This window comes from Zootoca vivipara, chromosome 10 (assembly GCF_963506605.1).
Source record: "Zootoca vivipara chromosome 10, rZooViv1.1, whole genome shotgun sequence".
In the NCBI taxonomy this organism is placed as follows: Eukaryota; Metazoa; Chordata; class Lepidosauria; order Squamata; family Lacertidae; genus Zootoca; species Zootoca vivipara.
In genome coordinates this window covers 22445803-22463252 of record NC_083285.1, presented here as the reverse complement: position 1 = coordinate 22463252, position 17450 = coordinate 22445803, and the positions used below count along the sequence as shown (strand labels likewise).

Genomic DNA, 17450 nt, shown 5'->3' with positions numbered 1-17450 from the left:
CATTGCATTTAGTTTGACTTTTGCAAGGCTGCAAAGATAGAGGGCCGACAGACAGCTGATTCTTTGAGACAGAGAACAGTGGTAGAGCTTTGTCCACCATCTGAGAGGGCCCTGAACAAGGCACAGGTGGTCTTCTCTCCCCTCCCCCAATGATGTAGTTTGAATCTGGTTCTCTTCAGGGTCCTCTGCCACACACTGCAAGCTCCTTGGGCCATGACACCTTGATGCTAAGATGCACATAAAATCTAAGGCCAATAATGAAATGGTCCAACCAGAAGGTTGTTGTTCAGGACCTTAATGATCGCCATCCACAGGCCTACATTGATGGCTTCCAAGAAAAAAATACGTTAGCATGGGAAGTTCTGTGACCGAACTTAATTTTACAAAAAAGTGATTTCTGAAGTGCCCTTCTATTTATAATTCCTCTCCTCAGGGGAAAACGAGGCACAGAAATGAGGGAAGGAAGGAATTCCTTTAAAAACTCTTGGGAGACACAAATGATGTGATCCTACTGAATAACTTCTGTAAGATGAAAATTTCCCCTTGCACCTAAAAAATAAAATAAAAATTATAGCATCCCTATAATTTCTCACTTGGAAAATCTTTCATTCTGGCCTGCTGTCAATTCCAGTTCTTTTCTGTCTGAGTAAATCTCCCAAACCTTGCTTCATATATTCAGTTCCTATTGAGCTCAAAATGCTGTGAAATGAATTCTCAACCTTCGCAAGTCTTCAAACTGCAAACCCAACTGGGACAGCTATTAAATGAAGCATGCAAATGAGTATTACTTCAACAACAAAAAATATGGTTTCTGGCAGCACTTCTTATGCTTCCATCAACAGGCAGCTCTACACCGACTCAGGTTCTGGCCTTTTTTGTAGTGGCACCCCATTTATGGAATTTCCTTCTTTTTCAGGTTATGGTTGTGTGTCTCACTGATCTTTCAGCATCACCTTGAAACCTATATTTTTGCACAGACATTTGTGGAAGGACTGTAAACCTAGGCAGGACTATTTTTATGCTTGCTGCCAAATTGTTTTAATGTTTATTTATTTAACAGGATTTATATATCATTGTAAAATCTTCTAAGCAGTTTACATATGCTTTAATCTTCTTTAATTTAATGTTAGCATTGTTTAACTTTTGCCATTTGTACACCACCCTGAGATCACACAGCATGAAGGATGGTCAAAAAGTACTATTATTATTATTATTATTATTATTATTATTATTATTATTATTATTTTGATGCTGAATTCAGTGTAAGGTGAAAGCAGTGCTATAACTTGCAAATCAATATTTGCCCACTCAGAAAAGGAATAAGAAAAAGCTTGACCTTAGAGCAGAGTTCAAGAGGAGTCAATTAATTGTTTTGTTTGTTTATGTTAATTGCCTAAGTATAACATTACAAAACTACTAATTTTCAAAATCATTTAATGTTCTGAAGTACTAGTTTAGTTTTATAAGGTTTCTACATTCTCTTATGCAGAATTGTGAATAATGATTGAACCACTCAACATTTTGCTTAACTCAGATTTAAAAACCTGCCCCCCCAAAAAACAAAAGACTAGTTCACATTGTTATCATAGGATACTGGGAATTAAGATATACCTGATGAGTGCCAATTTGAACACTATCTCTTTGCTTTTGCACTTGAAAGTCCTTTTATAATAAAAATCCTACCACGTTTGATTTCAAATGCATAATTCCAGTAAAAATACTTAGCTTATCTTTGTGAAATAAGTACTCCACACAGTCTAACTTAAAGAATTCCCATTTTAGTTTACAGTGCTTTGAAAAAATATCTTCCTTTCTGAAAATATTACCAGCTCATGTTTTCCTCTAAACATCTAAGGACTGCCAAGACAATTACAAAATTATATTTGCCTGGGTAGTTAACCAAGAGCTCCATCACGAAAAACCATATGAATAAACTCCTGACTCCTGTGAAATAACTGTTTGTAAAGTCACTGGGTGCATGTTTTAGGAATTTTAATTACAGTTCTGATTGCTTTACATTCAAAACACAACATTCAGGTAATACAGCCTTTATGATGATAAGCAGTTTAATTAGCAAGGTAAGATAAGACAAAAATGCCTTTTAAAGTTATTGAATTTGTTCATGCTGGTCATGTGATAACTTTAGCACACAGTTTCCCTTGGTAGTCTAAAAATGTGAAATGCTAATTCTTTCTCAACCTTTGTTTCCATACACTGCTTTTTATGCCAATGGGTTCGCTCCCTGTTGTGTGTGTCAACACCACACTTATAATTAGATTGCAAATCTCAGCCTGCCTTTAATCTTTTTGCCAGTCCAAACAAATAAGTTCTGCTTCATACTCCTCCACTGGCAGAACAGTGCAAGACAAGAAGCAAATGTTGCATTCTGCCAATGGTGTGCTTACCCCTTTCAAACAAACTGTCTCAGAGGATAGCCATTGATTTCCTCGTTATTATGAACATGAAATTATTGAATGACAGATGATAGAGTGTTAGGTCCTACAAGTATATTCCCAAATGAGTTATCTAGCCAACGTTGTCATAGCAACAGTGCTGTTTGACAGAGCTTATATGACAAAGAACTCTCTTCTCAGGACTGCTACAAAACAACGAAGTGCTTTTTTTTTGTTTTTGTTTACTTTGTACCCAAATCTGCAAATGGTGGAGCAGGGGCGCTAAATCTGCAAATGGTGGAGAAGAGCGCAACCACCAGAGGCAATGGGTGGTTGCAGGTCAGTAAGCTTTCCAACAGAGGGCCATGCTCAAAAGTGGACAACTGCACTATTAACCAAGCTTGTTAATTCCCCAAAGTTAAATTAAAATATCAGACAGCACTGAGTCTACAGGGAATACATGTTGTGCACTGCAATACACAACTGACAGAAAAATTGGCAGGCAATGATCACATGTCATCTGTCACTTGCACCATGATGCATTAGTTAATTCCTTGCACACATTGCAAATGTGCCACAGGGACAACTTCTCATTCAACCTGCACTCTGCATTAACCGACAAGAAAGTGCTTGTATATATGTATTGTTATACGCCATCCCAATCTCTGAGCGGTGCAAGATTCCAGGGGTTCCAGGCACTTACCCAGGGTTTGCTTTCCTTGGAATGAGGGGCAACGGAGACTGTGGTGTATTTAGGATATACTGTTTCTTTACACATCTATACAACCTGAGCCTACGATGGAGGGGCTCACAGCATTAACACCTCAAGAGGGTCTTGTTTTCCCGGAGCCACAGCCTTGGATTCAAACAGGAATCAGGCATAGCTCTGTCTCTCACAACTGTCCAGCCTGCAGCTTCTAGCTCTGTCTTACACACAACTCTCAGCTCTGCCCTTTGTCTTTCTAGCTACCAGTGAACTGAGAGGGGGAGGCCCACTCATTTGTCTTCTGGCACAGAGCCACTTCGTTTGTTCCCTTTGTTACTTAGAGGGCCATCAGCAAAAACTTATCTGGCTTTTCCAACAATCTGAATGCTTATGTTTTAACCCTTGCTGGATCTAAGAATTAGAAGGGACTCGGACATATACCCTGTTTCTCCGAAAATAAGACGTAGTCATAAAATAAGATGTAGCAGGATTTTTAAGCATTCAAGGAATATAAGCCATACCCTGAAAATAAGACATAGTGATAGGCGCAGCAGCAATGCCAGCCACAGCAGAAGGAGGAAAAAAATAAGACATCCCCTGAAAATAAGCCATAGTGTGTGTGTTTTTAAGGAAAAATAAATATAAGACAGTGTCTTATTTTCGGAGAAACACGGTAGCTTACCCCCACCCTAAACTCACAACAGTATTTGTGACTCTGCAATTCTTGTTTTCATGCAATGTATGCAAGGAACTTGGGAACTCATTGGATGAAGGGCCCAATAAATATGGCATCAGAATAATGTTCTATTATTCCTTCAAGACATACAACTAAATCTGCCCCAAAGTCCCACCCTATCTACCTCCACAGATATAGCTAGGGGCCTCCACAACGGACATGGCTCCTCACTGGTGGCGTTCTTCCCTGATACAGGCACCTCCATCATTTTCTAATCTTCCCAGGCAACAGATTTTTTGGGGGGGGGTCAGGATTGCTCTGTAAATTTTTAAAGATAACCTTCATTGTCAGAAGGATGGATTATTGCTAATATTTTCTTTCCTAGCAGCTTGGTAATATGGAATATTAGCACATTCTCCTGCCATAGCTGTCTTCGCCCAGCAGGCAACCATCAGTGCAATCAATTATCAAACATTGCAACATTTCTTTATATTGAACCCTTCTATACCTTTCCTTTGGTGTTGGTTTGCAAATTACAACTGGAGTTAAGGGGACACAGCCTTGTCGTTTTTTACAACTCTGTGGTTTTTTATGGAGTGATACAGGTTTTGATGCAGCAGTACAGCTATCTAATTTTGTTTCACTTCAGTGTTTATGGTCACACACAAAGCCAGTTTGCTGACTATGAGGAAGGCTCAATGAAAAAGAAAGAACTAATTGTCAATTAAGAACACAAATATGTAAGAAGGACTCTTCTGAAGCAGACCAAAGTAATATCTAGTCAAGAATTTTGTAACCCTCTGTGGCCAACCAGGCATCTACAAGAAGTCCCAACCCTGCCATGAGCAGAACTGCTCTGCTGTTGTTCCCCGGTGGCAGGCATTGAGAGGCATGCTGCCTTTGATCCTGGAGGCAACAGACAGGTTTTGGCCTTTTTAGTGGTGGCACCCACAATGGAATGAAAGTAATACCCCAATATGGTCCCAGTGGGTTTTTTAGGCAGGGGGTTGCTCTACTGTAAAATAAATTCAAGGGATGGAATTCTCTTATACTTCAGTAACAAATTTGGGGGCTGGAGGAAATATCAGCCAGATTACACTGGCTTTTGACCCACAAACATGCTGAATGTCTTTTGTCAGTTGCTTAAACCATTTGTTTTGAACATCTCCATTTATACTGCTTATGATATATTTGATCTAATTTGTCGGTACTTATCAGTCCTGGGTTAGTGACTGAATTGTCCACCATCACTGTGTGAGATGTGAAGATGGGGTATGTGGGCCTATGAACACCCTGATTCCCCCCCCCCATACACACCCTTTGAATAGTTTGGGCATTTCCCCCAATTATATACCGATAACTCTGCTCCAGAAACCACTGTTGCAATGCTCTGAAAAGCAAGGAATGTTAATGGAGCGGCATGTCCTTTAGTAATTCATCAAAGGGCAAACTTTTGCCAGAGATGAAAGCAAAGCAATCTTAAACACATTCACTCAGAAGTAAGTCCCAATGTGATTTATAGTGCAATCTAATACAAGTCTGCTCAGAGGTAAGCCCCACAGGAACATAGGAAAATGCCTTAACCAGAGTCAGTCCATCAGAAAGTGTTGTCTATACATTGACTGGTGGCATCTCTCCAGGATTCTAGGCAAGGGAGAGTCCCACACCCACCTAGCGGGGACAAAACCAGATGTTTTGTGCATGCAAAACAGATGTTCTACCACTGAACTACTACTCCCTGGTGCAGAATTTGGCAGCCAAGTTGCTCACTAGGGCTGTTTCAGCATATAACACTGATCCTAGCCTGACTGTAAGGTAAAGGTAAAGGGGCCCCTGACCATCAGGTCCAGTTGTGTCCAACTCTGGGGATGCGGCACTCATCTCGCTCTATAGGCCGAGGGAGCCAGCGTTTTTCTGCAGACAGCTTCCGGGTCATGTGGCCAGCATGACAAAGCTGCTTCTGGTGAACCAGAGCAGCACACGGAAACACCGTTTACCTTCCTGCCGGAGTGGTCCCTATTTATCTACTTGCACTTTGATGTGCTTTCGAACTGCTAGGTGGGCAGGAGCTGGGACCGAGCAACAGGAGCTCACCCCATTGCAGGGATTCGAACCGCTGACCTTCTGATCAGCAAGCCCTGTGGTTTAACCCACAGCACCACCTGGGTCCCTGGCTACCAATTAGTTTCCATGCCCAATTCAAACGGCTCAGGACCACAATACCTCAAGGAACACCTCTCCCCATATGAGCCAACCAGGACCCTGTGATCATAATCTGAGGTCCTTCTTTGTGTGTCTCCTCCCACAAGAGGTCTGAAAGGTGGCAACACAAGAATGGGCGTATTCTTTAGTGGTTCTCTAATTGTGGAATACTGTCCCCAAGGAGGCTCACCTGGCACCTTCATTAAACACCTTTAGGTGCCAGGCATTTTTTATTTTAACAAGGCCTTTGGCTGATTAACATTCTATGTGTTTGTGCGAGCGGGTTTATTGGCTTGTCTTTTGTCTTTGTTACTGTTTTTACTATGTATTTTGTGTTCTCATTTTTTTTATTTTTACGTTGTGATCTAACCTGTGATCTTCAGATGACGGGTGGTATACAACTTTAATAAATAATAATACCCTTCCATTACATTTGGTAGGGCTTTACTCCAAAGTAAGTGGGTAGAGTATAGCAGTCTTATTGTCTGTTTAGTACAGTACGTGAAAGACTTCCTTAGTCATTAACATAACAATTAAAGCCTGCAGGCCTAGTTCTATGTTAAAACCTAGTCTTGGCAAAAAAAATAAAATGTGGCAACTGGCAACTGGTCTCTCTTGGAAAAAGAGATGGCTCAGAGGAACAGAGGAAGATAAGGTTGCAATGAACTAACTAGGCAGGTTGGGTAGATATTTCAGATATATAACATTTAACCTATATAATACTTGCTATGGTTCTTTTTTTTGGGGGGTGAGGGGGTTCCTCATAAAGCAACATCTGCTTTAGTAGCACTTTTACACAGCACTACCAATTAGAATAGGCATTCAGTGCCGGCTTGGGTAAGTTGTTTTGTAAGATACAATAAAGAAAGCACTGAGAGCACACTGAGAAACCAGGGTTTATACAGTGCCATTACACCCATTGTCATATTTCCACCTCCATTTCTCTTACTATGAATAGAGCTACAAATGTTTTAGGACTATGTGACAGTCCCAGAGAAATGGGAGAACATATGTAGAATATTTTCAAATGGAAAAGATTTTTTTTAAAAAAACAAAAACAAAAAACAAACCCTGAATTTCTAAAGTGTGTCTCCTGTTCAAAGTGTCCCCTTGATGCTTACACAGCTGTGGTGCTAACCATTTAGCACAGATTACTCACCCATAGACAATAATAAGGCACTGCTGCATGTATATTAGTCAACAATTTCATATAAAACCCAATTACATGTTTTCTGTATCATTCCCTGACTACCCACTAAAATTCTGCTGATATTAACCCATCCAAAGGCATTTCACAGGCTGGGAACAAATATAATATCCATTATAGCCTAATCTACGCCTCCTGTCCTGTCTAAGTTAAATGCACAAGTGGGACTGGAAATCTGCAGCAAAACTGCAGATTCAGTAGCTACAAGAAACAAAAGAGTGTGCATCTGTGCACAGCTGTTTTGCTCTGTGGAGAAATCCTTTTGTTTCTGGGGTCAAGCTCTATTTTAAAAAATGTATAAAGGGATTTAAACATAGTTAAATGTAAAGGGTTAACCGTCAGTAAACAGTTGCGAATTTCTGCTGGGAGCTGTGGAGATACAGTGCATCAGCAGGGGGCTGGCAGCTAAATTGCTGTTGTTTATAATGTGTCAAACCAGGGACAGTTCTTTGAGCGGGGCTTCTGTCTGTATATATACAGGAACCATGGCATCAGAAATTATAACTGGTCAGTTGATGGCAGGAATGGATGGTGCTAAGGTAAATGCATCGTCACCATTATTATTTCTAATCAGTAAAAGGACCATTAGGTCCAGTCGCGGATGACTCTGGGGTTGCGGCGCTCATCTCGCTTTACTGGCCGAGGGAGCCAGCGTACAGCTTCCGGGTAATGTGGCCAGCATGACTAAGCTGCTTCTGGCAAACCGGACACACAGAAACGCCGTTTACTTTCCTGCCAGAGTGGTACCTATTTATCTACTTGCACTTTGATGTGCTTTCAAACTGCTAGGTTGGCAGGAGCTGGGACCGAGCAACGGGAGCTCACCAGGTCGCTGAGATTCAAACCGCTGACCTTCTGATCGGCAAGCCCTAGGCTCAGTGGTTTAGACTAATCAGCAGGCTGCTGTAATCATGAAAACCAGCATGGTCCCTTCCAATATTATTTTTAAACAAATATTTCCATTTTCCAGGGTGGTTAACATCATATGCTAAAACATACCAATTAAAATTGACTCAGTAAAGAAGTACAACCACTAAAGTACTATCTAAATCAGGGGTCAGCAAACTTTTTCAGCAGGGGGCCGGTCCACTGTCCCTCAGACCTTGTGGGTGGCCGGAATATTTTTTTTTTTTGGGGGGGGGGGAAATGAACGAATTCCTATGCCCCACAAATAACCCAGAGATGCATTTTAAATAAAAGGACACATTCTACTCATGTAAAAACACTGGGCAGGCCCCACAAATAACCCAGAGATGCATTTTAAATAAAAGGACACATTCTACTCATGTAAAAACACCAGGCAGGCCCCACAAATAACCCAGAGATGCATTTTAAATAAAAGGACACATTCTGCTCATGTTAAAACAAGCTGATTCCCGGACCGTCCGCGGGCCGGATTCAGATGGTGATTGGGCCACATCCAGCCCCCGGGCCTTAGTTTGGGGACCCCTGATCTAAATGGCTTTTGAGGGGCCATGGGGAACTGTAATGCAAATTGCCTGGTGGATCCCAACAATCAGATGCTGGGTGGGACTTGTGACTCACTTTTAAAGATGGTGGGATCTGAAGTAGCCCTTTCCTTTCAGATCTCCTTCTTACACAAACCATGGTCTCAGCTGGTCCCAGCCTCTGCTCATCTGCTTGTTCTAACCATTCCAATTTAATATCTTGGTGCACAGGAATGAACTGGAGAGCTTCCAACAGTTGACTTTAAAGACCTTTCTACAGTGGAACCTCAGTTTATGAACACCTCGGTTTACGAACGCCGCGGACCCATCTGGAACGGATTAATTCACTTTCCATTACTTTCAATGGGAAAGTTCGCTTCAGTTTATGAATACTTCAGTTTATGAACAGACTTCCAGAACCAATTACACCCATGCGTCGGGTTAAGTACGCTTCAGGTTGAGTACTCTGTGGAGCCGTCTGGAACGGATTAATCTACTTTCCATTACTTTCAATGGGAAAGTTCACTTCAGCTTATGAACGCTTCAGTTTAAGTACTCTGCGGACCCGTCTGGAACGGATTAATCTACTTTCCATTACTTTCAATGGGAAAGTTCACTTCAGCTTATGAACGCTTCAGTTTAAGTACTCCGCGGACCGTCTGGAACAGATTAATCCACTTTCCATTACTTTCAATGGGAAAGTTCGCTTCAGTTTATGAACGCTTCAGTTCATGAACAGACTTCTGGAACCAATTGTGTTCATAAACCGAGGTACCACTGTATATCTAAATCTCAGAAATTCCACTGAAGCTGCTGACATCAGATGTCAATGGGGAGGGGGGATGGAGTCTCCTGTTAGAATTTTAGCTCTACCATGGTCTACAGATTATTTACATTAAAATACTTTGCATAAATAAGGTTCAGTCCAGTCTGTTCTGACCCAGTACTGCTCCACCCCTCTACACATCTACCTAGTGTGCTATTTCATTGAATACCTGAACCAAATCTGTGTGGCTCGAGTGCATCCCTTACCATCCTATTCACACAACTTGGAAGGATGTAGTCAGACATTTATACAGATGAATTTAAAAATCTATCCTGAATTAAATAGCTATGAAATTCAGTAGTATGGCTTTATACTTAGCTTGTGGCCAATGAAATTCATTACTATTACATATCTGTTCAATGTGCTATTATGAAATAAACTGGTAAGATTCAGGCCAACTCATACAAAACTAGTGTCCCAGTCATTTGAAACAACTCCATTTCATCTCTAGCTTCCTTGTTGGCAGCATAAGGAAGACCCATTTTTCAACAAAAGCTTGGAAACGGCTTTGGATAGGTTTGTATAAGGAGAATAAAATAACATACTGTTTTATCAGGAACAGGAGTGTATATCTTTAACTCACTTCAACACACTATGGAAGATTCTATGAATTTTCCAGGTGACAGGTTTCTTAACAGGGCAGCTTTTAAAATATATTCACAATGGACTGCAGTGTCATACTGCACCGGGTGGCTCCTTTTAGAACCACTGCCCAATGCATTTTCTTTTATTTAACAACATTTATAAACAGGTTAACATTTAAAATCTTTAGGCAGGGTACAAAACTGCAAACAGTAATGCAGTAAAACAGGGAGATAAGAACAGAGCTCAAGCCATAACAGTCTAATCTTACAGGTCAAGAGGGACCTGGGCGGGGGAAAGAGACATCTTTACAAGATTTCCAAAGCAACTGATGTAAGCAGTGTCGTAGCATTGGGGGGGGGCGAGCAAAAGAGCAATGGCCCAGGGCACAAAACATGGTTTGGATGACTTGCTAAGTCAAAACTTGGCTTAGCTCAGTGTAGCAGTAGAAAGGACTGGGGAAGAGCAAAGCTACTTCAAGCTCCTCTCCAAAGCCCAAACATTTACACAATCACAGTATGCCAAAGTTTGACTTCCCATGTCATGCAAACCACACCACAGAGCGTCTATGCTCATTCAAGTATGAATGTGTAGGAACCTTGAACACAAAGATTCCAATGCTCCATGCCTTCGGTTCTACACTGGATGACAGTTTGCTCATGGCTTTCAAGGACACTGCTTAAGCTCCCCCCCCCCCAGTGGATGAACCAACCCCAGCAATAAATTAGGCTTGCTTTCTCAGCTGTTCCACAACCATTTTTCTTACTTCAATCCTGCTTTTAAAAATTACTCCATTCTGTGAGCAATTAAGCTGGGCATTGCCTCCCTCCCCCCTCCCTGTAAGACTTGTCAATCCTATTAGACCAAAGTCTAATTAAGGGTGGGAAAGTGGTTGTTTTATCTGCCAAATGAAAATAATTTAGTGCAAGTTAATGAGGATGGGCACAGAACTGATTAGTCATTTTGATTCCTGCTTGTTACAGTGGCAGAAATTGCTTATTCAAAGGTATAGCAATATCAGCAGTCTTTTTCACACATCATGTAAACAAAGAGTGCTTTTTCCTTCATGATAAATTTAAACATGAACATATTTATAACCCCACAATAATGTAGCATACAAAACAGCCAATGGTCAGCCATGAATCAAAAATTTTCATTCAGAAATAGTACTAATGCAAGCGTGCAATTTTCTTCATATAAAAATCACATTCCATTGTTTTCTCCTTTACCCACTCAACTTTCCAACAATAGCTAGCTTTTCTTAATTACCCATGTGTGACTTCAGTTTTCTATAGTCACTACTTTGGTTCCCTCCATTAATACTCCAATTAATATTGTTGCCACAAGAAAGATGCCTGCTGCTCTGTCACCAGTGAATGCCTCTAATTGCAGGGATATTATAGAGCACTTTTTTCTCCATATTGCTTTCAGCAGAGCATTTCTCAGTGGATCCATGGTTCTTGGCCTCTACCTACCTACCTACTGACTGAATTTCATACCCACCTTTCACCATAAAGTCCCTGAGTGCGTTAAAACAATATAAAAATACAGTCATACCTTGGTTCTTGAACAGAATGAGTTCCAGGAGTCTATTCAACTCCTGGAACCATTCAAAAACCAAGGTGCGGTTTCCAATTGGCTGCAGGGGCATCCTGCAGCCAATCAGAAGCCACGGAAGCTGCGCTGGACACTCGGCTTCCAAAAATCGTTCGAAAACCAGAACACTCACTTCCGGGTTTCAATTGTTTGGGAGCCGGTTTGTTTGGGAGCCAAGGCATTTGAGATCCAAGGTACGACTGTACAGTACTTAATGATCAGTTAAAACAATATACAATCAGAAGGATAGGGTGAGTCTGAAAAAAATATTTATGTTGGGTGTCAAAGGAGATGGAACTACCAAGAGGGCTGCCTATATTGATCTTAACCCCCGAGAGGCAACCTGTCATAGAATCATAGAATTCTATGTCTTCAGGGGGAGCCCTACATTTTGATAATGTGCATTATTGTGATCCAAGCAGGACGTGAGCAGACCATCTATCACTGTTATAATAATAATAATAATTTATTATTTATACCCCGCCCATCTGGCCGGGTCTCCCCAGCCACTCTGGGCGGCTTCCAACAGAAGAATAAAACACAATAATCTATTAAACATTAAAAGCCTCCCTGAACAGGGCTGCCTTCAGATGTCTTCTAAAAGTCTGGTAGTTGTTTTCCTTTTTGACATCTGTTGGGAGGGCGTTCCACAGGGCAGGCGCCACCACTGAGAAGGCCCTCTGCCTAGTTCCCTGCAACTTGGCTTCTCGCAACGAGGGAACCGCCAGAAGGCTCTCGGTGCTGGACCTCAGTGTCCGGGGAGAACGATGGAGGTGGAGACGCTCCTTCAGGTATACTGGACCGAGGCCAAGCTCTTCCTCTCCAGAACAGTTGGGTAAAAGAACTCTGAACCATTGAAGATACCCGTGTTTCCATGGACAAGGGGGTATCAAGGAACATGCCCAGACCACATAACTCATCTGTCAGAGGGAGTTCAATCCTGTCAAGAACAAGGCATTCATCTAATTCCCAGACCTGGGAACCACCAAGCCACAGCATCTTCTTTTTTCAGCTTCTTCTTTTTCCTTCACTTTCACCCAGCCCATCGCAGTGACCAGACAACCAGTCCATAGCCTGCCCAGCCTCACCTGACTCTGATAACAAGGGGGAATAGAGATACTGCAAGGAAGAATAATGATCTCAAGTCACAACTCCAGTCCACCTTCTACACTGCTCCAAAGGATAGCATCTGAACCTATGGGTTCAACACAAGAAACCTGTCCCTACTGAACATTAGATCAAACATTAGGAAAGACACCAGACAGGCTCCCTTGAAAACTCTTTGTTAGAGATTTTAAAGCAGAGGCTGCTTAGGGACGCTACCGCAGTGGAGTTCCTGTACTGGCAGGACTGGATGTGGAGTAGATGGCCTTTGAGTTCCTTCCATCTCTATGATATTAATGATGCATTTTATTCCTAATGGAAGTAATGTTATGCTGAGTCTCTCAACACATATTAGGGTTAGGAGACAAAACCTTAAAAAGAAGATCTGTGCACATGAAGTGCTAACAGAGAAAGCAGTATTCATTACTTGTGCATGTATGTGAAATTCAACCATCAGGAATGACAAACCTCATGTTTGTTTGTTTTTTCTTATTTATATGACTTTTTATGAAAAGAAAAAAAGAATACTGTGGGCTCAAGCTCCATGTTAACCTCTTCTCTTTCATTTTCTTGCTTCCCCATTGCTACTTATATGGGGCCTTTTTTTATTTAACAAAAATGTAATAACATTTAAATTTTTTAAAAAACTAAGCAGCTTAAATAAAATAGTATAACTTTTTCAAATGAAAATAAAAACAGCAGGCATGACAAAATTATCAAAATATTAGATAAAATCAGAAGTATGGGTAGGCTTGTTGAAACAGTAAAGTTTTTAGCAGGTGTTCAAAACTGTACAATGGAACTATTGTGATATTCATAGGGAGGGAGACCCAGAGAATGGTGATACCACACTAAAACATTGGTTCCTTTCAAGTGCAGAATGGGCACTTGTAAAAATGCAAGTTCTGTTCAAAAGTGACAATGTTATCCTCACCCAAGAGAGCAATCCTTAAGAGTTTGGGTGGGCTCCTACTGAGAAACATTCTTATGACTTTTGCTGTGTTTTATGTTTCTGCCATTTCAGAGGCTAGAACACGCATCTCTACTGTAGTAACGTATACAGTAATGTCATAGATCTTTAATTCTAAGTAGTACACCTAAAGCATTTTGCAACTGAATTGTCTGTAATATGATTTGAAGCAGACACTTCTCCAGGGCCTTCTCATCTTCCTCACTTGTTTGTTTTGACCTTGACATTGATTTAATTAGAACCGATTTGCCAGTCATGCACAGCCCAAAGTCAGTCTCTTTACATTGGTGAACAGGCCCCATCCAATTAGTAACGATTTAGCAAAACTATAGAAAGTGAGGCACATTTCAAGTTGCTAGGGCCCTTGACTTGAGGAATCTTGTATTTTCTATTATGGCTTTCAATAAACGGTAAATGAAGCAGATCCATAATATATATACTGGCAAATAAGGAACCTGAATGTGGTTCAGCAGTGTGAGTTTATTTAATCGGTCCCTCGGTGGAGGACAAATCTCAAGTTTGCTCAAGCAGGCTTTGCTGCCAGGGTTAGCATGTCAGCTCCTTTACACCTAGAGAGAACAGAGGAGAGCATGCAACTGGCAACACGTGTTTGTCACACATTGCGCTCTGGGAGAGAAGGACTTGTTAAGATTGTCAAGTACCATTCACAAATTTATGCCTAGGAAGTCTCTCCTGGAAGAGAACCAAATAACTCACACTTTTTGAAAATTGCTTATGACAGCTTTTCAGTCTGCTTCAGGCTGGCTCTCAATAGTGATTTGTATTTTCATATACTCCTCATACATTAAGAAATTTACACCTGTCAGGCCCTGACAGAGCGTCTCCATCCCTAACCTTTTCAGGGAGGTGGAGTGGGAGAGAAATGTTCACTTGCAGACATTATCCAAATAAGTTTCTATCAGAAGTACCAGTGACATAACAGGTGGAAGAATAAGAAATATGGAGCAGACCTGTTTAGAATTTTAATAAGGCAGTGAGGTCTGTACTATTATAAAAGGGATGGAAATTACTACAGTGATCCCTGACACCTCAAATTGAATGTCACGCCCATAGGCTAATAATAATGGAAAGCCATGAATACTCTGCTATGAAACTTGCATTCTCCTTTCTTTTTGAAAACCATGCTAAAGTTCAAAGGAAGAGTTGCAGTTAAAAAGAGATCCTTTATAAATTAATAGTTACATGGCTCTTATTATTATGTTTGCTTCCAAATGCACATGAAGAGCATGTGCAACATAGAAATGAATAGACAAGGATGCTGAATCCCAAGAGAGATTACTCAAGTAGTAAGAGCTGTATGGAGTTTTGGTTTGTTCGTTGTTGTTGTTTTTATAAAAAGCTAACACTAATGCTAATAGGGCAAAGCCTTCTTGAGACAAATCATGCACCTGATTAATGCCATGGTTAATTGAAATTGCAAGAGGATCTGCTCAGAAACAAAGCAAAGGTGGAGCTGGCTGTGCCTTCTTCTTTTCAGGAGGACATAACCGAGTCTGGCCTGGTACCCATCCCTGTCCTTGTGTAATGAGTAGGATAAAATCCAGGTACCTCAACCCATCATGGAAGAAGTGAGCTTTAGCCAGGGTTGGCAACTGACCCAAGTTTAAAAGGGCAGTTGTGGTGGAGACGATAATAGGAAACGAATTCCCTGAAAGAGAAACACATTAAACACAACAACGTACAACTTTGGATAAGAGGTTATTAAAAATAATATAGAAGGCTTTGTGCACCTGACTGTTAAGAATAAAAGCAGTACAAAGTCACAAAGTGGACACATGAAAACCCCTTTACTTGACCAAAAAAATGCACCCATGTATTTCCATAACGAGCAAGTTCAGCACTGGCAGATAGGCAGTCACTGAACCCATTTCTCCAAAATCTTCATTAGGAGCTAAGTGATTTCCCTCAGCATTAAGATATTACATTATACTTAAGCATATACAGGCCCATTTCAGATATGTCTGTTGAAGTTATAAGTTTAATTGTACATAAAATGCTGTATTTGATTGCATTGCATTTAAATTGTTGTAAAAGAAGCTTTAGGCATATAGCCAGTATTTTTCCATCACTGGGTGTGTTAACCTGCCTTGTGACTAATGCCGCCACATGCAAAGGGGTTGAGCAGGCTTGTGACTGCATCACGAATTTTAGGTCTCATCATTCAACAGGAAACCTGAGCACCTGCCTGTGTGTATATGTAATGAGGCTACTTGCAAAGCAGAGACACACATGTAAGCAGATGCCAGCATGCAGAGGAAAGAGAGAGGTGCAGTATGTACAGGGCCAGCCCTATGGCAAGGCTGCGTGGTGCAGGGCACCAGGGTGCCGGGCCGCCAGGGAGGCGCTGTGCTGCTGTGCTGCGCCGCTAAATGGGGCAGGGGGGCGCCGGAGGGATCTTCGCACCACAGCACCAGGGCACCAGATATGCTTAAGACGGCCCTGAGTATGTAATTATAGCAGAGAAGTTACATTTTAGTAAATATGTTTAAAACTTCACGCTGGAATCAGTGTGAGCAAAGTCTGTAAGACTGAAATGCATTGTTAATATGCCATGTAGCATTTTGTTGTTAGGTACCAGTTATTTGTTTGTAACTAAATGTTTAAAAACCAAGCTGTGCAAGCAAACTTATTTAAAATATATTTCTTGTAGCAAGGAGGATTCATTTCTACAAAAGAGTCAGATCAGAGACTTTCTGTTGGCACTATTTTTAACAAGGTCCTCAGCCCAACAAAGTTTGTCCAATACTGTAGTTTATTGGAGGGAGAACAGCAACAAGCCTGATTGCTTCCTCTGTGTTTTAGGTATGTTTGATATGTGTGCTACTCACACACGGGCATCGCGCTGAACCCAGAAGTGACCCAAAAGTGTCACAGAAACATCACAAAAGAGGTCAGAACGAGGCAGGGGCAGAACAAAGAGTTTGCGGGCTTTTTTATGGTGTTTCAAATATACATCATTTCACTTAAACGCATGGTACCTTGGAATGTAAACCCTGCAAAAATTGGGAGTTGCCTGCATGTTGTTCAACATGTTTTATCTCAGTATGTTGACAATGGTTTGAAAATGAAATTTAAAGATGATAAAATAGGCCTATAGGAGATTAGGCTACTGTAAATATATTCAGCAGCATAAAAATATTGAGAATGCTTGGATGTTTAACATTTATTTTGAAACTTAGTTGCCCATTTACCAATGTGCCCGGTATACGAGCTCCATTCACAGTAAATCCTGATAACCAATACTGTCTCACATTGGATCATGACTGATGACAGTGTCACAATAACTATTAGTAATCTATTGGTCACTTCCTGCAGCCTTCAATTGTCTGTGCATTTCCTTCAGAAAATCTGAAGAACTCAGTAATGAATTATCCACCCTCAGCAACCAGTGTTATAATGTCGTTTTGTAAACTTATTAATCTCTACTTAAAAAAAACAAAAACATGCCAGTGTTGTGTGTGCTTCTGCTCCAGAGCAATCACAATAATTACATTATTGCTAGAAGGAATAAAGCAGATATGATTTTGAAAATGCAATAAGAATTAAAAATATAAAGGACCAAAACAAACTCATCGATTTGAAAGTTCTAGCCAATTTAAACAAATTGATCCTAGAATAAAAATACTGCAACTTGGAGTAGGGCAAAACCTGAAAGTCTTACTTCACACCTTGTCAGGTGGCAAAGATTCAGCTTCTTTATTTGTTATTTCAAGAAAAAA

The 17450-nt window shown here is 40.9% G+C and overlaps 1 protein-coding gene across 1 annotated transcript in view; it reads right to left on the bottom strand.

The window, feature by feature from the left end:
- The window catches only part of PDZRN4 (PDZ domain containing ring finger 4), a 212845-nt gene that overhangs the window by 122179 nt on the left and 73216 nt on the right, over positions 1–17450 (bottom strand). The window lies entirely within an intron of this gene.